The 15,436-nt window shown below is 36.7% G+C and overlaps 1 long non-coding RNA gene across 1 annotated transcript in view; it reads left to right on the top strand.

Moving 5' to 3' along the window:
- Window positions 1–4,811: 4,811 nt before the first annotated feature.
- LOC116535007 overlaps window positions 4,812–15,436 on the top strand; it is a 111,804-nt gene continuing 101,179 nt past the window's right edge. The window contains exon 1 of the long non-coding RNA XR_004261997.1: window positions 4,812–5,086. This is a non-coding gene — a long non-coding RNA (uncharacterized LOC116535007). The remainder of the gene's footprint in view (window positions 5,087–15,436) is intronic.

Here is a 15,436-nt window from a genome sequence, read left to right as displayed (position 1 = left end):
CATATAATCAGTTTTATCTTTCTATGGTCTATAATATGTTGTCAATTTTGATCTTTTTAAAGAACCAACAATTGGCTCTGATCTTATTATCATTATTATTATTATTTTGAGATGGAGTCTTGCTTTGGTGCCCAGACTGGAGTGCAGTGGCTCAGTATAACTTCCAACTCCCATGTTCAAGCCATTCTCCTGCCTCATCCTTTTGAGTACCTGGGATTACAGGTGCTTGCCACCATGCCTGGCTAATTGTTGCATTTTTAGTAAAAATGGAGGTTTCACCATGTTGGCCAGGCTTGTCTCAAACTCCTGACCTCAAGTCATCTCACTGTCTTGGTCTCCTAAAGTGCTGTGATTACAGGCATGAGCCACTGCACCCAGAAGCTCTGATGATTTTATTTATCGGTTTTGTAATCTCTGTTTTATCTATATATTCTCTAGTCTATATTTTCTGCTTTATGTTTAATTAAGATTTACTTAGCTCTACTTTTAGTGCCTCAAGGTGTAAAGTTAGATTATTAACATGACATTTTTCTTCTTTCTTAATGTAGTAATTTAAAGGTATAAATTTTCCTCTAAGCTCCTAAAATTTTAATTCTACACTTTTTTTATGTGGTGATTGTTATACATTACATCTTCATAGATTGTGCACCCAATAACATACATTTATATTTATTTTATATCCACCTGTCTCTAAAATTCTTTAGAAAAAAATGTAAAACTGGAGTTACAAAATAAAAATACAATATCAGCTTTTATTTTTGCTCATATATTTACCTTTACTAGAAAATTTTATGTTTTCATATGAATTTGTTTTATTGTCTAGAATTCTTTCATTTCAATATGAAGGACTCTCTTCAGCATTTTATGTAGGGCAAGTGCAATGGTAATGACTTAGTTCAGCTTTTGTTTTTCTGTGAATGTCTTACTTTCTTTCATTTTTTTGAAGGATAGTTTTACTGAACATAGAATACTTAGTTGATCATTTCCTTTTCTTTCAGCACATTAAATATATCATTCCACTGCCTTCTCAACTTCAAGGTTTCTGCAGAGAAATAAGCCAGTTATCTTATTTAAGATCCATTTACATGATGAGTCTCTTCTATTTAGCTCCTTTAAAGATTCTTTTATTGACTTTACATGTTTTGATTATAATATGTCTCATGGTGTTTATTTGAGTCTATTTTATTTGGATTTTTGAGGTTCTTAAATTCATTGATTCATGTCTTTCATGAAATTTGGCAAGTTTTGGGCTATTTCTTCAAATATTCCTTTGCCTCATCTCTCTCTTCTCCTGTTATGATTCTCATAATCCATATGTTGGTCTGCTTGATGGCATCCTACATGCCTCTTATGTTCTGTTCACTTTTCTTCATCTTTTTCTGTCTGCTCCTCAAGCTCAGTTTCAATCGTCCTATTTCAAGTTCACTGATTATGCTTGTTTAAATCTACTTTGAATAACTTTCTTTCAGTTATGGTAGTTTTTTTGCTTCACAATTTTTATCTGTTTTTATAGTATATCTATCACATCATTGATATTCTAATTTGGGTCATACAATATTTCTCTAATTTTATGTAGTTATTTTTCCACATTTTTATTTAGCTCTTTATGTACATTTAAGAGAGTTATTTTAAGTCTTTTTTAAGTAGATCTATTGTTGACTGCCTCAAAGATAAATTTTCTCAATTTGTGGTGTTCCCTTGGATAAAGAAAATGTGTCACATATACACCATGGAATACCATGCAGCCATAAAAAAGAATGAGTTCATGTCCTTTGCTGGGACATGGATGAAGCTGGAAGCCAACATTCTCAGCAAACCGACACAGGAACAGAAAAATCAGACACCTCATGTTCTCACTCATAAATGGGAGTTGAACAATGAGAATACATGGACACAGAGAGGAGAGCATCACACCCTGGGGCCTGTAGGAGGTGGGGGCCAAGGGGAGGTAGAGCATTAGGTCAAACACCTAGTGCATGATGGGTTTAAAACCTAGATGATGGGTTGATAGGTGCAGCAAACCACCATGGCACATGTACACCTATGTAACAAACCTGCACGTTCTGCACATGTATCCCAGAATGTAAAGTAAAATTTTAAAATATTTAAATCTACAAAACTGTTACAGCCCCAATTCTTCTGTTAGATCTAGCTAAAAAAATGTAGTATGTACATACATTATTTCTTTCTGGTTTTTGATTTTTATCTGATTACTAGCTTAGTGAATCTTTTATACCTCTTTCAAAAGGTGATAATCTCTTCCCTTGACCACCTTGCTATCAGTCACACATAGATAACTATCTAGGTATAATAGGCAAACATCTCCTTTAGGACCACTCCCACACTACATGGTACCTACTTATTGTAGAAATTATTACACCCTCAGGATATCAGGTCAATCAAGTCTGTAGTTAATACCTACTACATGCCTTAGTGGCTGTCTTGGGGTCTTTCTTTGCAGAAACCAGTATAGGTTTAAACAAGCTTGGGATTGTTTTACAAATTGTTAAATATAAGTGTGGTAATTTTTTCATTAAGTTTATATTCAATGTGTTTCTCACTGAAAATTTTGATGCCTAAGGTTTTGCAAATTAATCTTGTATGTAAAACAACATGAGGTAGAGACTAATCTAGTAATAATTGGGTATTTTATGTGATTAGCCATTTTTATCACTTTTGGAACAAACTGCTCATGAAAATAATTTTTTAAATGACTAATTTGTAGTTGATTAATTTGGGCCAAATTGGTTTGAGCAGAATCTTGCAAAATTTTAAATAAACATTATCTAAACGTGTTCGGATAGAAAGCCAAATCAATTGTGTAAACTTGCCTGTACTCTGTACAGGTGAGAATACAGATTAATTAGACTGCTATAAAAATACTCAAAATAACATGTGACTGTCTCGGGATAATTCATCCATGGTTGGTATGGTGACTCCACAATTACAGAGACTTGAAATCCTTTTATCTTGTTGCTGTAATGTCTATTTTAAGTACTTAACCTGTCATTATATTGTAAAGGTAGCCACAGACAATATATAAATGAATGAATGTGTTTGTATTCCAATAAAATTGTATTCCAATAAAAATAAAATAAAATAAAATAAAAACTGTATTCCAATAAAAATAAAATAAATTTTATTTTTGAAAATTTAAATTTAAATTTTATATAATTTTTAAATGTCATGAAATATTGGTTTCTTAATTTTTTTAACCACCTATATATGTAAAAATAATTATTTGCTCTCTGATCAAACAAAAACAGATAGTAGACAAGCTTTGACACTTGAGCTGTAGTTCAGTGGCCCCAGCTCAAACTCTAATAGCTCAGGTTATCATCTTAGTCAGGTTGGATTCCACTTTATGTTGTCAGCATACTTGTTCTAGATTTCTGAGGGGTTTATACTTGTTTTCCAAGGACATTGCAGTCTTATCAGCTTCACAATACTGTCATTGCATGAGATTTTCTTATCTGAAATACCTTGATGAGGTCTCTGGCAGTGGGTATGTATTTCATCTACTTTAGGCTGAGACTGCAGTTCCATGTGGGTTTACCTTTTAATTCTCCCATCATTTTTGTCTCTTGTTATTAGTTTTAATCAATATTTATATGCCAGTCATTGTTGTAATTTTATTTAATATGCAATTTTCTCACAACAATGAGAATAGTATGAAATTGGTACTATTATCTCTATTTTGCCTATGGGGAAACTGAGGCACAGAAGGGTTAAATAACTTGAGTTAATAATGCAGACCTAGGATCTAAATCTAGGCTGCCTGGATCCGGAGTCCCCTCTGCCTTTCTAAACAACCTTGGCGTGTTGTTTTCTTAAATAAGAAATGTAGGAGTATTTCCCTCCAAACCATGAAATATTTATGTCAGCCACACAGGACACCTCCTTCCTGTACAGCTAAATTAGTATCACCATTGTTTTTGGAGACCTAAGATTCCTGATTGAGGTATTCCTATGCTGCAATGTCTGTGTCCCACATTTTATTTATTTATTTATTTATTTATCAAACAGGTCTTCTCATTGCCAGACATTGTTTTAAATGCATTATACACATTGACTTGCTTAATGTAATCTTTACAACAAGCAATTAACAGATGTAAAAGGTCTCATAAATTTGTAAAGGGCAGAGCCATATTCCAGCCAAGGTGGCATGTCTTTGGTCACTGTTCTTGATCTTTCTGCAAGGTCTGAGTCTCTTTATTTTTTATTGACATGGATTTCTGTGTGTCTTGCTTCAGGGACTTTACGACTGGTCACAAGAAATTCTTGACCTTGGTTGGTTCTGACATGGCTACAACATGCTCTTTCTGACAGGAATGCACAGCAGAATATCAGGTTCTCCTAAGCCCGGTGACAATCATAGAGCACGTAAAGCATAGGTTTTGTTTTTAAAAAATCTTTTTTGGTGTGTATATTCTTCTTGTTTAAAGTTCTGAATTGATATTTGCACAGTGTTATAATCTCTCTCATGAAACAATACCTATTTTCAAGGCTATAAGGTGGTGGTGTAATCATAAGGTTTTGTTTTATACACAATCCCTTTTTAATTATTAGTCATTATTTTTCTGTTGTTTAATTATAAAAACAACACGTACTCATTTTAAGAATTCTAATAATACAGATCTGTGTGTAGTTGTTGGTGAAAAGACTCCAGTTTCTTTCGTACCTTTATAATATCCAGCATAATGCCATATAAATAGACGAAACACTCAACAGGCTTATTCTTCATTCACTGGCCATGGTGGTTTGAGGGTTAACTCTAAGAAGCACTCTGTCCCTTTCAGCGGACTGCTACATCCGGGAGAAAAGCCCCATTGCCTGGGAAACTAAGTCACGTGAGGACCTGGGGACGCTAGGTGCCGGAAACTGACCTGAGCTTGTGCTTCCAGTGGGTGTTGGGGCGTCTGGTATGCTGACATCAGGTAAGCGGACTGCCTCGGGAAAGGCTTAAGGACAGGAGACCGGCAGCCTGAACTGGCTGGGGCGTCAGAAAGGCTTAGATCTTGTGGCCAAGAGAGCAGACCGTGGCGAAGTGGAGAGTGACCTGCAGTTGGATGGTGGTGACTGCGTGGTAAGTTGTATTTGAACACCTGGCAGGAGACAAGAAGTGGGGATGAGTTAGGACTCATCCTACCTTTATTTAATAATTTGCCTTTTTCCAGAAGGAAGAAAGACAGACCAGCTAGCATGACGCCAGGGGCAGGAGTGCAGGAATGAGAATAGGTGTCTGGAACAGAGCAGAGGGGGAGGGGGACCCTGAGGTGCGAATTCTGTTTCCTTGGACAGCTTTTCCTTATCGTTTTTCTCTTTCTCTCACCCTTTATGTCCCCATTATTCTGGCTCTTTCTTTTCCTGGTTACACATTTTCATTGCTCCAGATCCTTAATTTGAATGTAAACATTTTGGCTCCTGATCCAGTTCTCTGTTAACTTTCCTGGTATTTGTGATTTCGTGTTTGGTAGCGTAGCAGAACAACTATAGTTAACAACAATATATGATATATTTCAAAGTAATTAAAGGCAGAATTTGAATGATTCTAACACAAAGAAAGGATAAATGTTTGAGGTGATGAATATATGAACCACTGAGATTTGATTATTACACGTTGTATGTTCTTATCAAAATATCACATGTACCCCATAAATATGTACAATTCTTATGTATCCATAATAATTAAAATTTCAAAAACGTTAAAAAAAGGCAAAAAATCAGAATAAGCTATTCAAGCATGGTGAGTAAACGTTAAAAAAGTGTCTCAGCTTCACTAATAAATGCACATGAGAAAACAGAATAGCAGATTATGATTGACAAGGGGATAAAAAAGATTGTTCATGCCCAGTGTTGTGCAGAGTTTGGGGAAACTAGCACTCAATTACAGTATTGGTAAGTGTGTAAATTAGTATAGTCATTTATTGTTAGGCTATTTGGCATATGTAACAAACTTGAAAACCTGTCACACTTTGACCTAGAAATTCTACCCTTAGGAATTTTTTTCAACACAATTACTGCTGAAAATACAGGCATGCACAAATGCACATAATGTGTCAATTGCAGCATTACTTGTAATAGAAAACTTTGGAAATAATCTAAATGCTCATCAATAGTGAATTGGTAAAATAAACTGTGGTATAACAATATGATTGGATAGAATACAGCCCTTTTAAATGGCACTGATTTGGTGCCTGCAAAATAAGTTACAAAATAGGTTTTCTAGTAGTAGTCATAATATTGTCAAATGCTTCTTTACAGTATATGTTCATACATACTTCTATATGACATACTTCTATATGAACAGAAAAAATAGGAAATTATGAACAAAATAACTAGCAATGGAAAAATCTGGGTAGTGGAATTGTAGCATTTGTTTTTCCTCCCCTCTTCGGCTTTCCTTCTCACCATCCTTCCCCAACTTTCTATCTTTTTTATCTTATAGATTCATGTACATTTATTTCAACATTAATTTTTGTACTCCAGATACCATTTACTTTCTTTTTTAAAGTTATATGTTAAGCAAAACACAAGGCTGTAAAGAAAAATTCAACCCACATGTACATTTATATCTCAGAAATATATAGTATCATTTTACTTCCTTTAAAATAGAAGTGGTATGCTGTATATATTCTCAACTTGTTTTTGGTCAAAATATGGTTGTTAGCTTTATCTATGTTGATTACTTTTAATAACAGTTAATTTATTTTCCCTGATGTATTGTTTCTAATGTGTAGTTATACCACAATTTATTTGCCAATTTTATGAATGACCGCTTTGGTTGTTTCAGTTTATAATACATGTATTTATGTTAATGGACATTGTAATGCATTTCCTTGCTCTATGAATTATTTAATGAATTACTTTGGAAAACTTATTTCACTATTTTTGAGGCAAGGTCTCACTGTGTTGCCCAGGCTGACGTGCAGTGGCACAATCTCTGTTCACTTCAACCTCTGCCACCTGGGCTCAAACAATCCTACCACCTCAGCCTCCTGAGTAGCTGGGACCACAGCATCTGCCACCACACCTGACTAATTTTTGTATATTTTTCTAGAGACGAGATTTCACCATGCTGCCAAGGCTGGTCTCAAAATTCTGAGCTCAAGTGATCCATCTGCATTGGCCTCCCAAAGTGTTGTGATTAAGTGGCATGAGCCACCATGCCAGGCCCAGCAATACTTCTATTTTATCAGTTATAAAATGGGAATAGTGGCTACCTAATTCTCAGGATATTGTGAGGCATGGATGAGGAAGCTGTGTAAAGGGTTTGAACAAATTAACTTTCAACGATTGCACTCCTTTCCCATCTTCCTGTCATAAAAGAGATGACTTTGGCCTAAATTGAAAAGCATAACTAGCATATATATTTTTATTTTTTTAATTTTGATTTTTTTTGTTTTTTTGAGACAAAGTCTCACTGTCGCCCAGGCTGGAGTGCAGTGACGGGATCTCAGCTCACTGCAGCCTCCACCTCCTGGGTTCAAGTGACTCTCCTGCCTCAGCCTCCTGAGTAGCTGGGATTACAGGCACCAGACACGCACCACCATGCCTGGCTAATTTTTTTTTTTTTGTATTTTTTGTAGAAACGGGGTTTCACCATGTTGGTCAGGCTGGTCTCGAGCACCAACTTTGTGATCCGCCCGCATCTGCTTCCCAAAGTGCTGGGATTATAGGCGTGAGCAACCACGCATGGCATGATTTTGATTTTTATGTATACCTAATAGTTGTATGTATTTATGAGGAAAGTTTGACATTTTGATACAAGCATGCAATGAACAATGATAAAATCTGGGTAACTGGGATATCCATCACTTCAAACAACTATTTTTTTGTCTGTGTTGGGAGCATTCCAACCTACTGCTTATTTTGAAATATACAATAAATTATTGTTAACTATAGCGGCCCTATTGTACTACTGAACACTAGACTAGATCTTCCTTCTATCTAACTGTATTTTTGTTCCCAGTAACCACCTGTCTTTATCCCCCCCACCCAACTACCATTCCTAGCCTCTGGTAGCCACCATTCTATTCATTACCTCCATAGGTGAATTATTTTAGTTTCCATATGTGTGTGAAAACATGTGACATTTGTCTCTGTTTGCTTGGCTTATTTCACTTAATATAATGTCCTCCAGTTCCAGCTATGCTGTTGCAAATGACAGGATTCCATGATTTTTTGTGGCTCAATAACATTTCATTGTATGTATATACCATATTATCTATATCCATTTATTCATTGATGAACATCTAGGTTTATTACCTATCTTAGGTATCATGTATAGTGCTGCAATAAACCTGGGAGTGCAACTATCTGTTCAACAACTAGCATAGAGATCTATTAGAAAAGTAAGGGCAAGAAACAGCAATGTACCCAATGATGTTATTTATGGGCTTCAGTGTTTTATGCAGTGAATTGTAGTATTAGAAAAAACTTACCTGGTTTACTACATATTATCAGATGAAATATAATAGTAACTTATTTTTGAGGTAGCATATATGTGGTGGCACACATAGAAAATGTTTTTCTTTACACTTTTCTTCATCTTAAAAATACATCTGTAAGGTATATAATAAACTGTTTAAAAACATTCTAGGTTGTCAGTCACAAGGTGCCTTTTAGTGAGGTACACAATACCTTTTATGAAATATTCTTACCAAAAAGTTCATTGAAATCTTGTCAAGTCTCTAAATTTAATAATTTATGGGAAATGCAAAGTACAGAATTACATGACAAATGACATCATTGGATCCAGTCAGAAAAATCCAGCCTGTTGGAAACTCTGCAAGGCAGATATGGATTTTTAGACAAATACATTTAAATAAAAAGACAGGGATTGAGGTAGTTCAGCACATCTACAGATTAAAAGAGAATTAAGAAGCGTATCAACCACTTGCAATGTATAAAAGCTTATCTGTATCCTGATTTAAGCAAGCATATTGTTAAAGACAGATAAGACATTGCTGGTGGCAATGTAAGCTAGTATAATGCTTTCGAAAGCATTGCTTCTTGGTCCTCTAAGTGAATAAAGCTAAGAAACATACATGAGTATACACCCACAAAAATATCCACATCTACATTTATTTCTGTATCTATCATATCTATGACTAACAATAATGTGGTTTTATCTTTTGGCTTACCAATCCCATTTCTAAAAATTTTTCCTGTAGATATACTTTCTTTTTATATATATATGTACTTTAAGTTCTGGGGTATATGTGCAGAATATACAAGTTTGTTACATAGGTAAACCCGTGCCATGGTGGTTTGATGCACCCATCAACCTGTCATCTACATTAGGTATTTCTCCTAATACTATCACTCTCCTTGTCTCCCAACCTTCGACAGGCCTCGGTGTGTGATGATCCCCTCCCTGTGTCCGCTTGTTCTCATTGTTCAACTCCCAATTATGAGTGAGAACATGTGGTGTTTGGTTTTCTGTTCTTGTGTTAGTTTGCTTGGTATTATGGTTTCCAACTTCATCCATGTCCCTGCAAAGGACATGAACTCATCCTTTTTTATGGCTGCATAGTATTCCATGGTGTATATATGCCACATTTTCTTTAACCAGTCTATCATTGATGAGCATTTGGGTTGATTCCAAGTCTTTGCTATTGTGAACAGTGCCACAATAAACATACAGGTGCATGTGTCTTTATAGCAGAGTGATTTATAATCCTTTGGGTATATACCCAGTAATGGGATTACTAGGTCAAGTGGTATTTCTAGTTCTAGATCCTTGAGGAATTGCCACACTGTCTTCCACAATGGTTGAAGTAATTTACACTCCCACCATCAGTGTAAAAGCATTCCGATTTCTCTACATCCTCTCCAGCATTTGTTGTCTCCTGACTTTTTAATGATCATCATTTTTACTGGCGTGAGATGGTATCTCAATGTGGTTTTGATTTGCATTTCTCTAATGACCAGTAATGACAAATGCAAATCAAACCTTGTTTTCCTACATTTGTTGACTGCATAAATGTCCTTTTTTAACAAATGTTCATATCCTTTGCCCACTTTTGATGGGTTTTTTTTTTCTTGTAAATTTGTTTCTTTGTAGATTCTAGATATTAGCCTTTGTCAGATGGATATAGTGCAAAAATTTTCTCACATTCTGTAGGTTGCCTGTCCACACTGATAATAGTCTCTTTTGCTATGCAGAAGCTCTTCAGTTTAATTAGATACCATTTGTCAATTTTGGCTTTTGTTGCCATTGCTTTTGGTGTTTTAGTCATGAAGTCTTTGCCCATGCCTATGTCCTGAATGGTATTGTCTAGGTTTTCTTCTAGTTATTTTATGATTTTAGGTCTTATGTTTAAGTTTGTAATCCATCTTGAGATAATTTTTGTATAAGTTGTAAGGAAGGGGTCCAGTTTCAGCTTTCTGCATATGGCTAGCCAATTTTCCCAACACCATTCATTAAATAGGGAATCCTTTCCCAAGGCTTGTTTTTATCTGGTCTGTAAAAGATCAGATGGTTGTAGATGTGTGGTGTTATTTCTGAGGTCTCTGTTCTCTGTTCACTCTTCTGTTCCATTGGTCTATATCTCTGTTTTGATACCAGTGCCATGTTGTTTTGGTTACTGTAGCCTTATAATATAGTTTGAAATCAGGTAGCGTGATGCCTCTCGCTTTGTTCTTTTTGCTTAGGATTGTCTTCTCTATGCAGGCTCTTTTTTGGTTCCATACGAAATTTAAAGTAGATTTTCCAATTCTGTGAAGAAAGTCAGTGGTAGCTTGATGGGGATTGCATTGAATCTGTAAATTACTTTGAGCAGTATGGCATTTTCACAATAATCATTCTTTCTATTTATGAGCATGGAATTTTTTTCATTTGTTTGTGTCATTTCTTATTTCCTTGAGCAGTGGTTTGTAGTTCTCCCTGAAGAGGTCCTTCAGATCCTTTATAAGTTGTATTTCTAGGTATTTTATTCTCTTTGTAGCAATTGTGAATGGGAGTTCACTCATGATTTGGCTCTTTGTCTGTTATTGGTGTATAGGAATGCTTGTGATTTTTGCACATTGATTTTGTATCCTTAAATTTTGCTTAAGTTGCTTATCAGGTTAAGGAGATTTGGAGCTGAGATGATGGGGTTTTCTAAATATACAATCACGTTATCTGTAAACAGAGGCAATTCGACTTTCTCATTTCCTAATTGAATACCTTTTATTTCTTTCTCTTGCCCGATTGCCCTGGCCAGAACTTCCAATAATATGTTGAATCGGAATGGTGAGAGAGGGCATCCTTGTCTTGTGCTGGTTTTCAAAGGAATGCTTCCAGTTGTTGTCCCTTCAGTATGGTATTAGCTGTGGGTTTGTCATAAATAGCTCTTATTATTTTGAGATACATTCCATTAATACCTAATTTATTGAGAGTTTTTAGCATGAAGGGCTGTTGAATTTTGTCAAAGGCCTTTTCTTTATCTATTGCGATAATTATGTGTTTTTTTTCCATTGGTTCTGTTTATGTGATGGTTTACGTTTATTAACTTGCATATGTTGAACCAGCCTTACATCCCAGGATGAATCTGGTTTGATTGTGGTGGATAAGCTCTTTGATGTGCTGCTGGATTTGGTTTACTGATATTTTATTGAGGATTTTCACGTCGATGTTCATCAGAGATATTGGCCTGAAATCTTTTTTTATTGTGTCCCTGGCAGCTTTTGGTATCAGGATGATGCTGGCCTCATAAAATAAGTTAGGGGGATTTCCTCTTTTTCTATAGTTTGGAATAGTTTCAGAAGAAATGGTACCAGCTTCTCTTTGTACCTCTGGTAGAATTCAGCTGTGTATCCATCAGGTCCTGGACTTTTTTTGGTTAGTTGACTGTTAATTGCTGCCTCAACTTCAGAGCTTGTTTTTGGTCTACTCAGGGATTCAACTTCTTCCTGTTTCAATCTTGGGAGGGTGTATGTGTCCAGGAATTTATCTATTTCTTCTAGATTTTCTAGTTTATTTGCATAGACATGTTTATAGTATTTTCTGATGGTAGTTTGTATTTCTGCGGGATCAGTGATGATATCCACTTCATCATGTTTTATTGTGTCTATTTGATTCTTCTCTCTTTTCTTCTTTCTTAGTCTGGCTAGTGGTCTATTTTGTTGTTCTTTTCAAAAAATCAGCTCCTGGATTCACTGATATTTAGAAGGGTTTTTCCTGTCTCTATCTCCTTCAGTTCTCCTCATCTTAGTTAGTTCTTTTGTTTTGCGAGATTTTGAATTTGTTTGCTCTTGCTTCTCTAGTTATGTTAATTGTGATATTAGGGTGTCGATTTTAGATCTATCCTGCTTTCTCCTGTGTACATTTAGTGCAATAAATTGCCTTCTACACACTGCTTTAAATGTGTCTGAGAGATTCTTTTGCATTGTATCTGTGTTCTCATTGGTTTCAAAGAACATCTTTATTTCTGTCTCATAGGAACAGGTTGTTCACTTTCCATGTAGTTGTGCAATTTTGCGTGAGTTTCCTAATCTTGAGTTTTAATTTGATTGCATTATAGTCCGAGATACTGTTGGTTAAGATTTCCATTCTTTTGCATTTGCTAAGGAATGTTTTACTTCCAATTATGTGGTCAATTTTAGAATAAGTGCAATATGATGCTGAGAAGAATGTATATTCTGTTGATTTGGGGTGGAAAGTGCTGTGGATGTCTATTAGGTCTGCTTGGTCCAGATCTGAGTTCAAGTCCTGGATATCCTTGTTAATTTTCTGTCCCATTTATCTGTCTAATGTTGACAGTGGGCTGTTAAAAGTCTTCCACTATTATTGTGTTGGAGTCTAAGTCTCTTTGTTGGCCTCTAATAAATTGCTTTATGAATCTGGATGCTCTTGTACTGGGTGCATATATATTTAGGATAGTTAGCTCTTCTTGTTGCATTGATCCTCTTACCATTATGTAATGCCCTTCTTTGTCTCTTTTGATCTTTGTTGATTTAAAGTCTGTTTTATCAGAGAGTAGGAATCCAACCCCTGGTTTTTTTTTTTTTTTTTTTTTTTTTTTGCTTTCCATCTGCTTGGTAAATCTTCCACCATCTCTTTAGTTTGAGCCTATGTGTGTCTTTTCATGTGAGATGGGTCTCCTCAATACAGCACACTGATGAATCTTGACTTTTTATCCAATTTGCCAGTCTGTGTCTTTTCACTGGGGCATTCAACCCATTTACATTTAAGGTTAATATTGTTATGTGTGAATTTGATTCTGACATATGATACTAGCTGGTTATTTTGTCCATTAGTTGATGCAGTTTTTTCATAGCATTGATGGCATTTACAATTTGGTATGCTTTTGCAGTGGCTGGTACTAGTTGTTCCTTTCCATATTTAGTGCTTCTTTAAGAAGCCCTTGTAAGGCAGGCCTGCTGTAGACAAAACATCTTAGCATTTTTTTTTTCTGTAAAAGCTCTTTTTCTCCTTTACTTATGAGGTTTAGTTTGGCTGGATATGAAATTTCAAGTTGAAAATTCTTTTCTTTAAGAATGTTGACTATTGGCCTCCACTTTCTTCTGGCTTCTAGGGTTTCTGCAGAGAGTTCCACTGTTAATCTGATGGGCTTCCCTTTGTGGGTAACCTGGCATTTCTCTATGGCTGCCTTAATATTTTTTCCTTCATTTCAACCTTGGTGAATCTGACAATTGTGTCTTGGCGTTGCTCTTCTTGAGGAGTATATTTGTGGTGTTCTCTGTATTTCCTTAATTTGAATGTTTCCCTGCCTTGCTAGGTTGACAAGTTCTCCTGGATATATCTTCAAGAATGTTTTCCAACTTGGTTTCCTTCTTCCCGTCACTTTTAGGTACACCAGTGAAACATATGTTTGGTCTTTCCACATAGTTTCCTATGTGTTTGAGGCTTTGTTCGTTAATTTTCACTCTTTGTTCTCTAATCTTGTCTTCTGACTTTATTTTATTGAGTTGATCTTCAATCTCTGATATCCTTTCTTCGGCTTGATTGATTCAGCTATTGATACTTATATATGCTTCACAAAGTTCTCATGCCATGTTTTTCAGCTCCATCAGGTCATTTTTCTTCTTCTCTAAACTGGTTATTACAGCTAGCAATTCGTCTAACCTTTTTCAAGGCTCTTATCTCTCCTGCATTAGGTTAGAACATGCTCCTTTAGGTCAGAGGAGTTTCTTATTATCCACCTTCTGAAGCCTACTTCTGTTAGTCCATCAAACTCATTCTCCTTCCAGTTTTATTCCCTTGCTGTCAAGGAGCTGTGATCCTTTGAAGGAGAAGAGGCATTCTGGTTTTTGCAATTTTCAGCCTTTTTGCAATTTTCAGCCTTTTTGCACTGGTTTCTCATCGTTGTGCATTTATCTACATTTGGTCTTTGATGTTGATGACCTACGGATGGGGTCTCTTGAGTGAAGGTCTTTTTTGTTGAGGTGGATATTGTTCCTTTCTGGTTGTTAGTTTTCTTTCTAACAGGCCCCTCTGCTGCAGATCTGCTGGAGTTTGCTAGAGGTCCACACCAGACCCTGTTTGCTTGGGTATCACCAGCAGAAGCTGCAGATCACAATGATTGCTGCCTTTTCCTTCTTCTGGAAGCTTCATCCCAGAGGGGCACCCACCAGATGCCAGCCAGAGCTCTCCTGTATGAGATATTTTTCAGCTCCTACTGGGAAGTGTTTCCAAGTCAGGAGACATGGAGTCAGGTCCCACTTGAAGAGGCAGTCTGTCCCTTAGCAGTTTGAACACTGTGCTGGGAGATCTACTGTTCTCTTCAGAGACATCAGGCAGGGATGTTCAAGTCTGCTGAAGCTGTGCTCACAGCCACCCCTTTCCATACATGCTCTGTCCCAGGGGGATGGGGGGTTTATGTATAAGTCCCTCATTGGGACTGCTGCCCTTTTTTCTGAGATGCACTGTCCAGAGAGGAGGAATTTAGAAAGACAGTCTGGCCACAGAGGCCTTGCTGAGCTGTGGTGGGCTCCGTCCAGTTTGAACTTTCTGGTGGCATTGTTTACAGTGTGACGGGAAAACTGCCTCACCCCACTGAGATCGACCATCCCAGGTTGACCTCAGACTGCTGCGCTGGTAGCGAGAATTTCAAGCCAGTGAATTTTAGCTTGCTGTTCTCTGTGGGGTGGGACCAGCAGATCCAGACCACTTGGCTCCCTGGCTTCTGCCCCCTTTCCAGGGGAGTGAAGGGTTCTGTCTCACTGGCATTCCAAGTGCTACCGGGGTATGAAAACAAAGTCCTGCCACTAGCTTGGTGTTTGCCCAAATGGCTACCCAGTTTTGTGCTTGAAACCTAGGGCCCTGGTGGCATAGGGACCAAAGGGAATTTCCTGGTCTGTTCTTTGTGTAGACCATGGGAAAAGCACAGTATCTGGGCCAGAATGCAACATTCTACCCAGTACAGTCTCTCACAGCTTCCCTTGGCTAGGGGAGAGAAATCCCCTGACCCTTTGCACTTCCTGGGTG

Source organism: Sapajus apella, unplaced genomic scaffold (genome assembly GCF_009761245.1).
Source record: "Sapajus apella isolate SASKATOON/1434 unplaced genomic scaffold, GSC_monkey_1.0 scaffold91, whole genome shotgun sequence".
Taxonomy (NCBI): domain Eukaryota; kingdom Metazoa; phylum Chordata; class Mammalia; order Primates; family Cebidae; genus Sapajus; species Sapajus apella.
This window is presented reverse-complemented; position numbering and strand designations above follow the sequence as displayed.